Here is a 16698-nt window from a genome sequence, read left to right as displayed (position 1 = left end):
CAGTGTAAGAGGGCTCCCCCCTTTCCACACCCTCTCCAGCATTCATTGCTTATAGACTTTTGGATAGCAGCTGGGCATGCACACTGAGGAGGCCAGATCTGAAGGAGACACGTGCACCCCAATGTTCATTGCAGCACTGTTTATAATGGCTGGGACGTGGAAGCAACCTAGATGCCCATCAGCAGATGAATGGATGGGGAAGCTGTGGTGCATATACACCATGGAATATTGCTCAGCTGTTAAAAAGAATTCATTTGAATCGGTTCTAGTGGGATGGATGAAACTGGAGCCCATTATACAGAGTGAAGTAAGCCAGAAAGATAAAGAACATTACAGTATACTAACACATATATATGGAATTTAGAAAGATGGTAATGATAACCCTATATGCAAAACAGAGGAAGAGACACAGAAGTACAGAGCAGACTTTTGAACTCTGTGGGAGAGGGTGAGGGTGGGATGTTTCTAAAGAACAGCATGTATATTGTCTATGGTGAAACAGATCACCAGCCCAGGTGGGATGTATGAGACAGATGCTCGGGCCTGGTGCACTGGGAAGACCCAGAGGAATCGAGTGGAGAGGGAGGTGGGAGGGGGGATCAGGATGGGGAATACGTGTAACTCTATGGCTGATTCATATCAATGTATGACAAAACCCACTGAAATGTTGTGAAGTAATTAGCCTCCAACTAATAAAAAAAAAAAATAAGAAAAAAAAAAAAAAGAGTCCGTCTTCAGATGGAGACAGATGACCATGCAACATGGCAGTAATATTTTGACAATTCACTTATTGTGCTGTTGGTTCTATGTACCTATGGCATTCTGATGTACATTGCAGGTTAGTAAAGCAAATGTTTCATTGGCCCTAGTCTTCTACAAAATGTACTATTATTAACTATAATATATTGGGTGTTCTGTTATTTCCCTTTTAGCACATATATTAAAATTACATTACATTAAAAAAAATTACATCGAGGTGTTATCATAAAGCTTAAAAAAAATAAAGAAAGTGGCAATAGGAACATATATATTGATAGTTACCTTAAATATAAATGGATTACATACACCAACTAAAAGACAAATTAGACTGGCTGAATGGATAAAGAAACAAGACCCATGTATAATGCTTTCTCTATGTGTCAGACCTAGGGGCATAAACAGACAAGAGAGGATGGAAAAAGTTATTCTATGGAAATCAAAAGAAAGATGGAGTAGCAATACACGTATCAGACAGAACAGACTTTAAAAACTGTTATAAGAGCCAAAGAAGGGGGCTTCCCAGGTTGCTCAGTGGTAAAGAATTTGCCTGCCACTGCAGGAGACATGGGGTCCATGCCTGGTCTGGGAAGATCCCACATGCTGCAGAGCAACTAGGCCCATGTGGCACAACTATTAAGCCTGTGCTCTAGAGCCTGGGAATCCCAAATACTGAGCTCCTGGGCTGCACCTACTGATGCCCGAGCACCTAGAGCCCATGCTTCTCAACAAGAGAAAGCCCCCACTCCCCACAACTAGAGAAAAGCCCACGTAGCAATGAAGACCCAGCACAGCCAAAAACAAAATAAATAAATAAATAATTTTTAAAAAGAGACAAGGACACTATATACTGATCATGGGATTAATCCAAGAAGAAGATGTAACAATTGCAAATATATATGCATCCAACACAGGAGCACCTCAATATATAAGGCAAATGCTAACGGCCATTAAGAGGAAATCCACAATAACACAGTAATAGTGGGGGACCATAACATCCCACTTACACCAATGGACAGATCATCCAGAAAGAAAATTAATAAGGAAACATAAGCCTTAAATGACACATAAGACCAAATAAACTTAATGGATATTTATGGGACATTCCATCTGAAAGCAGCAGAATACACATTCTTCTCAAATGCACACAGAACATTCTCCAGGATAGATCACATCTTGGGTTACATATCAAGCCTTGATAAATTTAAGAAAACTGAAATTATATCAAGCATCTTTTCCAACCAAAATACTATGAGATTAAAAATCAATTACAGGGGAAAATACAGTAAAAACACAAACATATGGAGGCTAAATAATACGCTGCTAGCTAACCAATGATCACTAAAGAAATAAAAAAAAAATGCCTAGAGACAGAGGACAACAAAAACATGATGATCCAAAACCTATGGGACACAGTAAAAGCAGTTCTAAGAGGGATGTTTATAGCAATACACTCTTACCTCAAGAAACAGCCTCAAATAAACAACCTAACCTTACACCTAAAAAAACAAAAACCCCAAGTGAGTAGAAGGAAAGAAATCATAAAGATCAGAGCAGAAATAAATGAAATAGACAAAGAAAACAACAAAAAAGATCAATGAGACTAAAAGATGGTTCTCTGAAGATAAACAAAACTGATAAACTAGGCAGACTCACCAAGAAAGGGGGAGAGGACTCAAATCAATAAAATTAGAGATGAAAAAGAAGTTACAGTGGACACCACAGAAATACAAGTGACAAGAGACTACTACAAGTAACTATTAAATGCCAATATATGCCAATAAAATGGACAACCTAGAAGAAATGGATAAATTCTTAGAAAGTTACAGTTTTTCCAGACTGAACCAGGAAGAAATAGAAAATACGAACAGACCAATCACAAGTACTGAAATTGAAACTATAATTAAAAATCTTTCAAGAAACAAAATTCCAGGACCAGATGGCTTCACAAGCAAATTCTATCAAACATTTAGAGAAAAGTTAACACATACATTTCTGAAACTTTTCCAAAAAATTGCATAGGAAGGAACACCCCCAAACTCATTTTATGAGGCCACCATCACCTTCATACCAAAACCAAAGATAACACCAAAAAATATTACAGGCCAATATCACTGATGAACATAGATGCAAAAATCTTCTCAACATGCTAGCAAACCAAATTAAACAACACATTAAAAGGATCATAAACCATGATCAAGTGGGATTTACCCTAGGGATGCAAGGAGTTTTCAATATCTGCAAACCAATCAGTATGATACACTACATCAACAAATGGAAGAATAAAAACCCATATGATCACCTCAATAGACACAGGAAAAGCTTTTGACAAAATTGAACACCCATTTATGATAAAAATTCTCCATAAAGTGGGCATAGATGGAACCTACATCAACATAATAAAGGCCATATATGACAAGCCCACAGCTAACATCATTCTCTTTTTTTTTTTTCCATTTATTTTTACTAGTTGGAGGCTAATTACTTTACAGTATTGTAGTGGGTTTTGCCATACATTGACATGAATCAACCATGGATTTACATGTGTTCCCCATCCCGATCCCCCCTCCAAACTCCCTCTCCACCCGATCCCTCTGGGTCTTCCCAGTGCACCAGCCCTGAGCACTTGTCTCATGCATCCAACCTGGGCTGATGATCTGTTTCACCCTAGATAATATACATGTTTCGATGCTGTTCTCTCTAAACATCCCACCCTCACCTTCTCCCACAGAGTCCAAAAGTCTGTTCTGTACATCTGTGTCTCTTTTTCTGTTTTGCATATAGGGTTATTGTTACCATCTTTCTAAATTCCATATATATGTGTTAGTATACTGTAATGTTCTTTATCTTTCTGGCTTACTTCACTCTGTATAATGGGCTCCAGTTTCATCCATCTCATTAGAACTGATTCAAATGAATTCTTTTTAATGGCTGAGTAATATTCCATGGTGTATATGTACCACAGCTTCCTTATCCATTCGTCTGCTGATGGGCATCTAGGTTGCTTCCATGTCCTGGCTATTATGAACAGTGCTGCAATGAACATTGGGGTGCATGTGTCTCTTTCAGATCTGGTTTCCTCAGTGTGTATGCCCAGGAGTGGTATTGCTGGGTCATATGGCAGTTCTATTTCCAGTTTTTTAAGAAATCTCCAAACTGTTCTCCATAGCATTCCCACCAACAGTGTAAGAGGGTTCCCTTTTCTCCACACCCTCTCCAGCATTTATTGCTTGTAGACTTTTGGATAGCAGCCATCCTGACTGGCATGTAATGGTACCTCATTGTGGTTTTGATTTGCATTTCTCTGATAATGAGTGATGTTGAACATCTTTTCATGTGTTTGTTAGCCATCTGTATGTCTTCTTTGGAGAAATGTCTGTTTAGTTCTTTGGCCCATTTTTTGATTGGGTCATTTATTTTTCTGGAATTGAGCTGCAGGAGTTGCTTGTATATTTTTGAGATTAATCCTTTTTCTGTTGCTTCATTTGCTATTATTTTCTCCCAATCTGAGGGCTGTCTTTTCACCTTGCTTATAGTTTCCTTCATTGTGCAAAAGCTTTTAAGTTTCATTAGGTCCCATTTGTTTATTTTTGCTTTTATTTCCAATATTCTGGGAGGTGGGTCATAGAGGATCCTGCTGTGATTTATGTCAGAGAGTGTTTTGCCTATGTTCTCCTCTAGGAGTTTTATAGTTTCTGGTCTTACATTTAGATCTTTAATCCATTTTGAGTTTATTTTTGTGTATGGTGTTAGAAAGTGTTCTAGTTTCATTCTTTTACAAGTGTTTGTCCAGTTTTCCCAGCACCACTTGTTAAAGAGGTTGTCTTTTTTTCATTGCATATTCTTGCCTCCTTTGTCAAAGATAAGGTGTCCATAGGTTCGTGGATTTATCTCTGGGCTTTCTATTCTGTTCCATTGATCTATATTTCTGTCTTTGTGCCAGTACCATACTGTCTTGATGATTGTGGCTTTGTAGTAGAGTCTGAAGTCAGGCAGGTTGATTCCTCCAGTTCCATTCTTCTTTCTCAAGATTACTTTGGCTATTCGAGGTTTTTTGTATTTCCATACAAATTGTGAAATTCTTTGGTCTAGTTCTGTGAAAAATACCGTTGGTAGCTTGATAGGGATTGCACTGAATCTATAGATTGCTTTGGGTAGTATAGCCATTTTGACAATATTGATTCTTCCAATCCATGAATATGGTATATTTCTCCATCTGTTTGTGTCCTCTTTGATTTCTTTCATCAGTGTTTTATAGTTTTGTATGTATAGGTCTTTTGTTTCTTTAGGTAGATATACTCCTAAGTATTTTCTTCTTTTTGTTGCAATGGTGAATGGTATTGTTTCCTTAATTTCTCTGTTTTCTCATTGTTAGTGTATAGGAATGCAAGGGATTTCTGTGTGTTAATTTTATATCCTGAAACTTGATTATATTCGTTGATTAGCTCTAGTAATTTTCTGGTAGAGTCTTTAGGGTTTTCTATGTAGAGGATCGTGTCATCTGCAAACAGAGAGAGTTTCACTTCTTCTTTTCCTATCTGGATTCCTTTTACTTCTTTTTCTGCTCTGATTGCTGTGGCCAAAACTTCCAAAACTATGTTGAATAGTAGTGGTGAGAGTGGGCACCCTTGTCTTGTTCCTGATTTCAGGGGAAATGCTTGCAATTTTTCACCATTGAGGGTAATGCTTGCTGTGGATTTGTCATATATAGCTTTTATTATGTTGAGGTATGTTCCTTCTATTCCTGCTTTCTGGAGAGTTTTAATCATAAATGGATGTTGAATTTTGTCAAAGGCTTTTTCTGCATCTATTGAGATAATCATATGGTTTTTATCTTTCAATTTGTTAATGTGGTGTATTACATCAATTGATTTGCAGATATTAAAGAATCCTTGCATTCCTGGGATAGAGCCCACTTGGCCATGATGTATGATTTTTTAAATATGTTGTTGGATTCTGTTTGCTAGAATTTTGTTAAGGATTTTTGCATCTGTATTCATCAGTGATATTGGCCTGTAGTATTCTTTTTTTGGTGGCATCTTTGTCTGGTTTTGGAATTAGGGTGATGGTGGCCTCATAGAATGAGTTTGGAAATTTACCTTCCTCTGCAATTTTCTGGAAGAGTTTGAGTAAGACAGGTGTTAGCTCTTCTCTAAATTTTTGGTAGAATTCAGCTGTGAAGCCATCTGGTCCTGGGCTTTTGTTTGCTGGAAGATTTCTGATTACAGTTTCAATTTCCTTGCTTGTGATGGGTCTGTTAAGATATTCTATTTCTTTCTGGTTCAGTTTTAGAAAGTTATACTTTTCTAAGAATTTGTCTGTTTCTTCCCAGTTGTCCATTTTATTGGCATAGAGCTACTGGTAGTAGTCTCTTATGATCCTTTGTATTTCAGTGTTGTCTGTTGTGATCTCTCCATTTTCATTTCTAATTTTGTTAATTTGGTTCTTCTCCCTTTGTTTCTTAATGAGTCTTACTAACAGTTTGTCAATTTTGTTTATTTTTGAAAAAAACCAGCTTTTAGCTTTGTTGATTTTTGCTATGGTCTCTTTAGTTTCTTTTGTATTTATTTCTGCCCTAATTTTTTAAGATTTCTTTCCTTCTACTAACCCTGGGGTTCTTCATTTCTTCCTTCTCTAGTTGCTTTAGGTGTAGAGTTAGGTTATTTATTTTACTTTTTTCTTGTTTCTTGATGTAAGCCTGTAACTTCCCCTTAGCTTTTACAGTGTCCCATAGGTTTTGGGTTGTTGTGCTTACATTTTCATTCATTTCTATGCATATTTTTATTTCTTTTTTGACTTCTTCTATGATTTGTTGGTTATTCAGAAGTGTGTTATTTAGCCTCTATATGTTTGAATTTTTAATAATTTTTTTCCTGTAATTGAGATCTAATCTTACTGCACTGTGGTCAGAAAAGATGACTGGAATGATTTCAATTGTTTTGAATTTCCCAAGGCTAGATTTATGGCCCAGGATGTGATCTATTCTGGAGAAGGTTCCATGTGCACTTGAGAAAAAGTTGAAATTGATTGTTTTGGGGTGAAATGTCTTATAGATACCAATTAGGTCTAGCTGGTCCATTGTGTCATTTAAAGTTTGTGTTTCCTTGTTAATTTTGTTTAGTTGATCTATCCGTAGTTGTGAGTGGGGTATTAAAGTCTCCCACTATTATTGTGTTACTATTAATTTCCTCTTTCATACTCGTTAGCATTTGCCTTACATATTGCGGTACTCCTATGTTGGGTGCATATATATTTACAATTGTTATATCTTCTTCTTGGATTGATCCTTTGATCATTATGTAGTGTCCTTCTTTGTCTCTTTTCACAGTCTTTAAAGTCTATTTTATCTGATATGAGTATTGTGACTCCCGCTTTCTTTTGGTCTCCGTTTGTGTGAAATACTTTTTTCCAGCCCTTCACTTTTAGTCTGTATGTGTCCCTTGTTTTGAGGTGGGTCTCTTGTAGACAGCACATATAGGGGTCTTGTTTTTGTATCCATTCAGCCAGTCTTTGTCTTTTGGTTGGGGCATTCAACCCATTTACATTTAAGGTAATTATTGATAGGTATGGTCCCATTGCCATTTACTTTGTTGTTTTGGGTTCACATTTATACAACCTTTCTGTGTTTCCTGTCTAGAGAAGATCCTTTAGCATTTGTTGAAGAGCTGGTTTGGTGGTGCTGAATTCTCTCAGCTTTTGCTTGTCTGTAAAGCTTTTGAATTCTCCTTCATATCTGAATGAGATCCTTGCTGGGTACAGTAATCTAGGTTGTAGGTTATTCTCTTTCATTACTTTAAGTATGTCCTGCCATTCCCTTCTGGCCTGAAGGGTTTCTATTGACAGATCAGCTGTTATCCTTATGGGAATCCCTTTGTGTGTTATTTGTTGTTTCTCCCTTGCTGCTTTTAATATTTGTTCTTTGTGTTTGATCTTTGTTAATTTGATTAATATGTGTCTTGGGTTTATCCTGTTTGGGACTCTCTGGGTTTCTTGGACCTGTGTAACTATTTCCTTCCCCATTTTAGGGAAGTTTTCAGCTATTATCTCCTCGAGTATTTTCTCATGGCCTTTCTTTTTGTCTTCTTCTTCTGGGACTCCTATGATTCGAATGTTGGGGCGTTTCACATTGTTCCAGAGGTCCCTGAGGTTGTCCTCATTTCTTTTGATTCTTTTTTCTGTTTTCCTCTCTGCTTCATTTATTTCCACCATTTTATCTTTTACCTCACTTATCCTATCTTCTGTCTCCGTTATTCTACTGTTGGATCCCTCCAGAGTGTTTTCGATCTCATTTATTGCATTATTCATTTTTAATTGACTCTTTTTTATTTCTTCTAGGTCCTTGTTAAACATTTCTTGCAGCTTCTCAATCTTTGTCTCCAGGCTATTTATCTGTAACTCCATTTTGTTTTCAAGATTTTGGATCATTTTTATTATCATTATTCTAAATTCTTTTTCAGATAGATTCCCTATCTCCTCCTCTTTTATTTGACTTGGTGGGCATTTTTCATGTTCCTTTACCTGTTGGGTATTTCTCTGCCTTTTCATCTTGTTTAGATTGCTGTGTCTGGAGTGGGCTCTCTGTATTCTGGTGGTCTGTGGTTCCTTTTTATTGTGGAGGTTTCACCCAGTGGGTGGGGTTGGACGATTGGCTTGTCAAGGTTTCCTGGTTAGGGAAGCTTGTGTTGGTGTTCTGGTGCGTGGAACTGGATTTCTTCTCTCTGGAGTGCAATGGAATGTCCAGTAGTGAGTTTTGAGATGGGTCTATGTGCTAGGTGTGACTTTGGGCAGCCTGTATGTTGATGCTCAGGGCTATGTTACTGTGTTGCTGGAGAATTTGTGTGGTATGTCTTGCTCTGGAACTTATTGGCTCTTGGGTGGTGGTTGGTTTCAGTGTAGGTATGGAGGCTTTTGGATGGTCTCTTATTACTTGATGTTCCCTGTAGTCAGGAGTTTTCTGGTGTTCTCATGTTTTGGGCTTAAGTCTCCTGCCTCTGGATTTCAGTCTTATTCTTCCAGTAGTCTCAAGACTTCTCCAACTATACAGCACTGATAATAAAACTTCTAGGTTAATTAACATCATTCTCAATGGTGAAAAACTGAAAGCATTTCCTCTAAGATTAGCAACAAGACAAGGGTGCCCACACTCTTTGCTATTATTCAATATAGTTTTGGAAGTCCTAGTCATGATAGTCAGAAGAAATGGAAATAAAAGGAATCCAAATAGAAAAAGAAGCAACACTGTCACTTTCTGCAGATGATACAATACTACAGAAAACCTTAAAGCTAGTACCAGAAAACTGCTAGAGCTCATCCACAAATTCTGTAAACTTGCGGGATACAAAATTTATACACAGAAATCTCTTGCATTACTATACAGAAATCTCTTGCATTACCACACACTAATAATGAAAGACCAGAAAGAGAAATCAAGGAAACAATGCCATTTACCATTTCATCAAAAAGAACAAATACCTAGGAATTAATCTACATAAGGAAGCAAAAGACCTATAGTCAGGAAACTATAAGGTACTGATGAAAGAAACCAAAGGTGACACAAACCAATGAATATATCATGTCCTTGAATTAAAATAATCAATATTGCAAGAATGACTGTACTACCCAGAACAATCTACAGATTCAATGCAATCCCTATCAAATTACCGATGGCCAGCAGATGAATGGACAAGAAAGCTGTGGTACATATACACAATGGAATATTACTCAGCCATTAAAAAGAACACACTTGAGTCAGTTCTAATAAGATGGATAAAACTGGAGCCCATTATACAGAGTAAAGTAAGCCAGAAAGATAAACACCAATACAGTATACTAACGCATATATATGGAATTTATAAAGATGGTAATGATAACCCTATATGCAAGACAGAAAAAGAGACACAGATGTATAGAACAGACTTTTGGACTCTATGGGAGAAGGCAAGGGTGGGATGATCTGAGAGAACAGCATCAAAACATGTATGTTACCAAGTGTGAAACAGATTGCCAGTCCAGGTTGGATGCATGAGACAAGTGCTCAGGGCTGGTGCACTGGGAAGACCCAGAGGGATGAATGGGGAGGGAGGTGGGAGGGGGGTTCAGGATGGGGAACACATGTAAATCCATGGTTGATTCATGTCAATGTATGGCAAAAACCACTACAATATTGTAAAGTAATTAGCCTCCAACTAATAAAAATAATTGGGGGAAAAAAAACAAAACAGAAAACTAAAAAAAAAAAAAAAAATAGTCTAAAGTAAAAAACAAAAAACAAAAATCACATCTTTTCCAAGTGAGTCTCAAAAGGTAAGAAACTGATTTAGGGATGATGTTGAGGGCAAATGTTCAACTGTAATATCAGTTCCTTCCACTTATAATAAATGATTAATATCTGGAAAAAAATTACCGATGGCATTTTTCACAGAACTGGAATAAAAAATTTCAGTTTGTATAGACACAGAACAGACCCTGAATAGGCAAAGCAATTTTGAGAAAGAAAAACAGAGTTGGAGGAATCAGTTTCCCTGACTTTAAATAATATTACAAAACCACATGTAATCAAAATAGCATAGTATTGGCACAAAACCAGAAATATAGATCAATGGAACAGGATAGATAGAAAGTCCAGAGATAAACCCATGCAGCTATGGTCACCTAACCTATGGAAAAAGAGGCAAGAATATACAATGAATATTCAATCTCTTCAATAAACGGACAACTATATATAAAAGAATGAAATTAGAACATCCCTAACACCGTACACAAAAATAAACTCAAAATAGATTCAAGATCTAAATGTAAGGCCATATACTATAAAACTCTTACAGGAAAACATAAAATACTCTTTGACATAAATTACAGAAATATATTTTTCAATCCACCTCCTAGAATAATGAAAATAAAAACAAAAACAAATAAATGGGACCTAATTAAACTTAAAAGCTTTTGCACAGTAAAAGAAATCATAAACAAAACAAAAGACAACCCTCAGAATGGGAGAGAATATTTGCAAATGAAGCAACCGACAAGGGATTAATCTCTAAAATCTACAAATAGCTCCTGCAGCTTAACTGGAAAAAAAAAAGTGAAAATAGGCAGATCTAAATAGACATTTCTCCAAAGATACAGATGGCTAAAAAGCACATGAAAATATTATCAACACTCCTAATTATTCATTTCAGTTCGGTCACTCAGTCGCTATTTGCAACCTCATAGACCACAGCATGCCAGGCCTCCCTGTTCATCACCAACTCCCGGAGCTGACTCAAACATCTCCACTGAGTCGGTGATGCCATCCAACCAGCTCATCCTCTGTCGTCCCCTTCTCTCTCCTTCAATCTTTCCCAGCATCAGGGTCTTTTCAAATGAGTCAGCTCTTTGCATCAAGTGGCCAAAGTATTGGAGTTTCAGCTACAACATCAGTCCTTCCAATGAAGCATCAGAACTGATCTCCTTTAGGATGGACTGGTTGGATCTCCTTGCGACTGTCAAGAGTCTTCTCCAACACCACAGTTCAAAAGCATCAGTTCTTCGGTGCTCAGCTTTCTTTATAGTCCAACTCTCACATCCATACATGACTACTGGAAAACCCATAGCCTTGATTAGATGGACCTTTGTTGGCAAAGTAATGTCTCTGCTAAACGAAAATCAAGATTAAAATGAGGTATCACTTCACATTGATCAGAATTGCCATCATCAAAAAATCTACAAACAGTAAATGCTGGAATGGGGTGGAGAAAAGGGATCCCTCACCCACTGTTGATGGGAATGCAAACTGGTACAGCCACTATGGAGAACAGTATGGATGTTCCTCAAGAAACTAAAAATAGAACTACCATATGATCCAGCATTCCAACTCCTAGGAATATGTCCAGGGAAAACCATAATTCGAAACGATATATGCACCCCAATGTTCATTGCAGCACTATTTACAATAGCCAGGATATCGAAGCAACCTAGAAGTCCACAATGACAGAAAAACGGATATAGAAAATGTGGTGTATGTATATACAATGCAACACTATTCACCCATAAAAAAGAAGTGGAATAATGCCATTTACAGTAATAGGGAGGGACCTAGAGATTGTCATCTCTAGTGAAATGTTAGCCACGGAAAGACAAATATATAATATCGCTTATAAGTTGAACCTAAAAACAGGGTACAAATGAACTCATCTACAGATCAGAAATAGAGTTACAGATATAACAGGACAAACTTATGGTTACCAGGGAGTCAGGGGTGGGGGAGGAATAAATTGGAAGATTTTGATTGACATATACACACTATTGTATATAAAATAGATAATTAATAAGGAGCTACTGTATAGAAGTGGGAACTTTACTCAATATTCTATAATGGCCTATATTGGAAAACAATCTAAAAAAGAGTGGATATATATATATATATAAAAAACTGATTCTCATGCTGTATATCTGAAACTAACATAAGCATTGTAAATCAACTATACGCCAATAAAAATTCTTAAAAATACCATCACATATACACAACAATCAAAATTCCTTCCTGTCATTTTCCCAAACTATTTTTGTCTTGCTTCATACCTAATTTAGAAGGTCATAAATATTATTTAAGCTGCAAAATGTCCCATCCTATGGAGGTACAATAATCTACTCATCCACTCCCTCCTTAGAAAATTAACTCAATTTTTATTTTGAATTACACTTTAACATTTTTATGCCAAAGATTTTTTTAAATTTCAAACATTCCCTGGGAAATAGATTTTCCCTGGAAAATAGATTTCTAGTATTAGAATTACTGCAGGTATGAGCAATTATCCAAATGCTCAAATAACTTAAGTTTTCACCACCACACTGGCAAAGCAGTTCTCATTTCAGTGTTAAATCTGACATTTCACTCCCATATTCAGACAACTTTCTTCCCCTCAACCACTCTTCTCTGGAATCTTCTCTCCTGGATTGGCCTCCTTCCTCCCTTAGGCCTCCTGCCCCTATCCGTAGAAGAACTGGCCCCAATGGCTTAGGCTTAATTGTCTCATTTTTAAGAAACAGGGGTTTGTTAGGATTTGCTTGTTTCTGTTTCATTCATCCTCCAACTCTGCCACAACACACTCAAAAAAGTATCCCATTAGCATAAAAAAAAGTATTCCATTAGCATGTTTTAAATTATATGAATTACGTATTTATCTTACTTATTTTATAGAAGGTAGACACTTTAGTGACTGGAAACATTTTTAAAGCATTTAAAACAACAAAAAGCTCACAATATAGTCCCATGACATACTTTCTACTTTCCTTTTCTGTAAATGTTCCACAAGTTCCTAAATTCAAATTATTTGTACTAGTTTACAGGTTCACCCATCACAGGACTTTCTGTAATTTTTGCCCTCTACTCCTCCACTTACACAAAACAAAGTTTCTTTCTTTCTTTCTTCCAAGAGAAGTTTGACAACTTTTAAAAGGAATTTATATTTATTTTCAGAATCCCATTAACTATTTAGTTCCATCACACTGAGATTAGCACATATTATGTCTAAATTGTTCAGAAATGTGAAATTTAATAAAATGTATGGGCACCCTGCAAAACATAGCGTAAAACCACAACCATAAACATATGTATCCATCAAACCAGAAACCATCAATTTATATCTGACTGGCTGTTTCTACATTTTCCTACTAACATTTGCTTATTACTTATTTACTTAGCCCAGCTCGGGCCCACAAGGCAGCAACAAGCAGCAAGTGCCAAAGGTTTAAGAACAATTCATAAGGGAAGGAAGGAGAAAGATTTCTGAATTTAAAAATCAAAGCACAAAAAGTGTACACAGTACCTTGATTTGGTTGCAAGTTAAGAAAAGATCAGCCTCCCGTGACTTTAGTAACAAAACAGAGCCCTCGGAATAAGATGAGGAGCAGAGCTCTGCATGAGGACCATCTCTCCCTTTTTTTTAATCTCCACATGAACCTCTGCTTGCTCTGCCACCTGAGACCAATGCTGCGACAGTGAGACACAGCAGACGGTTCTCAAACCTTCAGATGCTTCTGAGTCCCTTTGCAGTAAATGCTGGCTCTGACTGAGCGGGTTTAGGGCGGGACCTGAGATTCTGTTTTCTCACAAGCTCTCGGGCGCTTGTTACTGCAGCTCATTTGAGGAACAAAAAACTGAGAAGCAAATCTAGACTTCAGCATCTATGGATGTGTATGTGTGCATGTGCACTCAGTCGTGTCCGACTCTTTGCAACCCCCTGGACTGTAGCCCACCGGGCTCCTCTGTCCATGACCTAGGAACTTTGTAATTATAATGAAAGTTCCAAAACATAGCTATACATGATGATTGGCTCACTTTGTTTTATTCAATAGGAGGTTCTTAAAGAGAGAAAAGTGACCTTGATTTTCCTTAATATTAACACAGGTTGAGCACATTTTACTGTATATTAACAAAATAGAGCAGAAACTGGTAATATGGGTTCCCTTGAGGAAGAAAACAACCAACTTGGAGAAGGAGGGAGAGGAGGAAGGGTTTTCCCTGATATTCTTTGGAGGAAGGGCTTTCACTGATATTCTTTTTCAGCTTATAAATGTTGAATCACATGTCAGTTACCTTTTCAGAAAATAAATTGCATTTAAAACTTTTAAAGCATTTCATGGGATATCCTGGAAGCTGATTAAATGTTAACTCGATCCACTTCCCAGGAAAGTAAGTGGTTAATTCAGGGGGTACTCCTTAACTTTAAGTCAGCATTTTTCTTCAAAGAGGGAGCATGCCTTAGTTTAACCACCTTCAAGGATCACACCAATATTATATTTTTATTATAATGATAGTTTTGACCCTATTACTCTCCTCAAGCACCACAGGGGCTCAGCAGCATGCCTTGATTCACAGGAGATTTGAAAAACATTCTATGTGCTATGTGTACCCCTAGTGAACCAGGTTCTCACTCTAGAGAATTTTTCAGTAGTCTCTGGTCTGTAAGTTTGAGAACTGGGCCCCTGGCACTGAAATAGTTCCTATTAACAGAACTGATTGACACAGAAGTTACAGCAACTGCAAACAGAAACCAAAGGACTGAATGGGTGAGAGTGTGTGTGCATGCGTGTGTCCTCACACCAGTGACCCTGTGGCTCACCCTCAGAGCAAACATTAGCTTCACCACCTGACCTGAACTTAACCCACATGGACCCAGCCCCACCTGTGCCCTCACGGGGTCTCCAAGGCAGACACGTTCTTCTTTACATAAGTTGGTCACGTCTCAGCTATAAGACTCTTGGAAAATGCTTGTTGCATTTGCAACTTGTTGATGAATATTCATCCCTAAGCCCTTAAATGCTTGTTCTGGTTCTGCTCTTTGCTGTATCTCCTTAGAGCAGGCTGCATCATGTTCCTTCAAGGCTTCTTCAGATCCCTGACATCTGCCTCCTCCTCCATTTGACCTGCCTGGTCTGGATCCCCATCCCCCAGCCCAGTTCCCCATCCTCCTGGGAACAGCCTCTGTTTATAACTGAGTGGATCAGCCTCAGGGACCAAAGTGAACAATCAGACACAGGCAAACCCAGGCTGGAGGGAGTTCCACGAGTCACAGCCCTGCCCCAGGGACTCTGGAAACGGCCCAGCATGTGTGTCTGAAGAGGCACAGGCCACCAAGCTAATTCCAGTTTCCTGTCTGTTATCCAAGACGACACAGCAGTGGTGGGGAGAGAACCAAAAGTATCAGGGTGGGGAAAGGAGGCCCCCAGCAGTGCCGAGGACCTTCCCAGCTCTCTGCTCAGCGCAGAGCTCCACAGAGCTACAGACACAGCCCAGGACCAGCACTGACTCGCAGCAACACGGGGGTGGGCTGGGCGGGGGAAGGATGGCAAGAGTCAGGCGGAGCCGAGGACCCAGCCAAGGAGGCTGCCGTTCAGGCCAGACCGTGGTTCCAGCAGGGACGTCGGTGCCAGGCAGGAAATCAAAGAAAAACCTCAGAATTGCAGGCCCAGAAAATACTGTGAGGATTGAGGCGAGGGTGTCGTTCAGCTCACGTGGGTGCTCTCACCCTGGGCTTGAGCTGTATCACTGGTTTCCTACCTGCCAGGTGAGGATGTAAAGCTGCCGAAGTGCCTCTGCCCATGTCAGCAACAAACCAGCAATGGAGAGCTACTGAGTGGAACTGCTAGTGAGAAGCAAGAGAAGCTACAGTGGCACCGGGCTGGAGGCAGCAGGTTCAGCTACCAAACTGCCCTTCCACTCACTCAAAAGCTCTTCATCGCTCCTCCTTCATCACCACCACCATCATCATCACCAAAACTAGCAGGAGACAGGCGTGCATTGCCTCTAAAGGCATTGCCTGCTGCCATTCTCCTCCCTGCTCACCATTCTCCTGAGTCCCTCTGGACTCAGAAGATCCTAGAATGGCCTCTGAAGGTCCTAGAACCAACAAGTATGTGGCCACCCCAGGACATTTGCACTTGCTGTTTCCTCTGCTTAGAAGGCTCTGCCCAGAGGTGCCTCATAGCTGTTTATTCTCCTCCTTCAATCTTCACCCAAATGTCTTAATTAGCCTTCCCTGATACGCTTTTTATTTATTTATTTATTTTTATTTATTTATTTTTTAATGAGTTGGGTATACAGAAGCGTGTTATTTAGCCTCCGTATGTTTGGATTTTTTTTTTTTTAATTTTTTTATTAGTTGGAGGCTAATTGCTTCACAACATTTCAGTGGGTTTTGTCATACATTGATATGAATCAGCCATAGATTTACACTTATTCCCCATCCCGATCCCCCCTCCCATCTCCCTCTCCACCCGATTCCTCTTGGTCTTCCCAGTGCACCAGGCTGGAGCACTTGTCTCGTGCATCCCACCTGGGCTGGTGATCTGTTTCACCATAGATAGTATACATGCTGTTCTTTTGAAACATCCCACCCTCACCTTCTCCCACAGAGTTCAAAAGTCTGTTCTGTATTTCTGTGTCTCTTTTTCTGTTTTGCA

The 16698-nt window shown here is 38.6% G+C and overlaps 1 long non-coding RNA gene across 2 annotated transcripts in view; it reads right to left on the bottom strand.

The window, feature by feature from the left end:
* LOC122688674 overlaps positions 1-16698 on the bottom strand; it is a 129650-nt gene that overhangs the window by 67220 nt on the left and 45732 nt on the right. The window contains exon 1 of one of the 2 annotated variants that reach the window (XR_006339540.1): positions 13563-13689. The exons of the other annotated variant lie outside the window; for it this stretch is intronic. This is a non-coding gene — a long non-coding RNA (uncharacterized LOC122688674). Of the gene's footprint in view, positions 1-13562; positions 13690-16698 lie in introns of those variants that run through there. 2 annotated transcript variants of the gene reach the window in all.

This window comes from Cervus elaphus, chromosome 33 (genome assembly GCF_910594005.1).
Source record: "Cervus elaphus chromosome 33, mCerEla1.1, whole genome shotgun sequence".
In the NCBI taxonomy this organism is placed as follows: domain Eukaryota; kingdom Metazoa; phylum Chordata; class Mammalia; order Artiodactyla; family Cervidae; genus Cervus; species Cervus elaphus.
The sequence above is the reverse complement of the archived record's forward strand: the minus strand, read 5'-3'. Positions and strand labels throughout refer to the sequence as shown.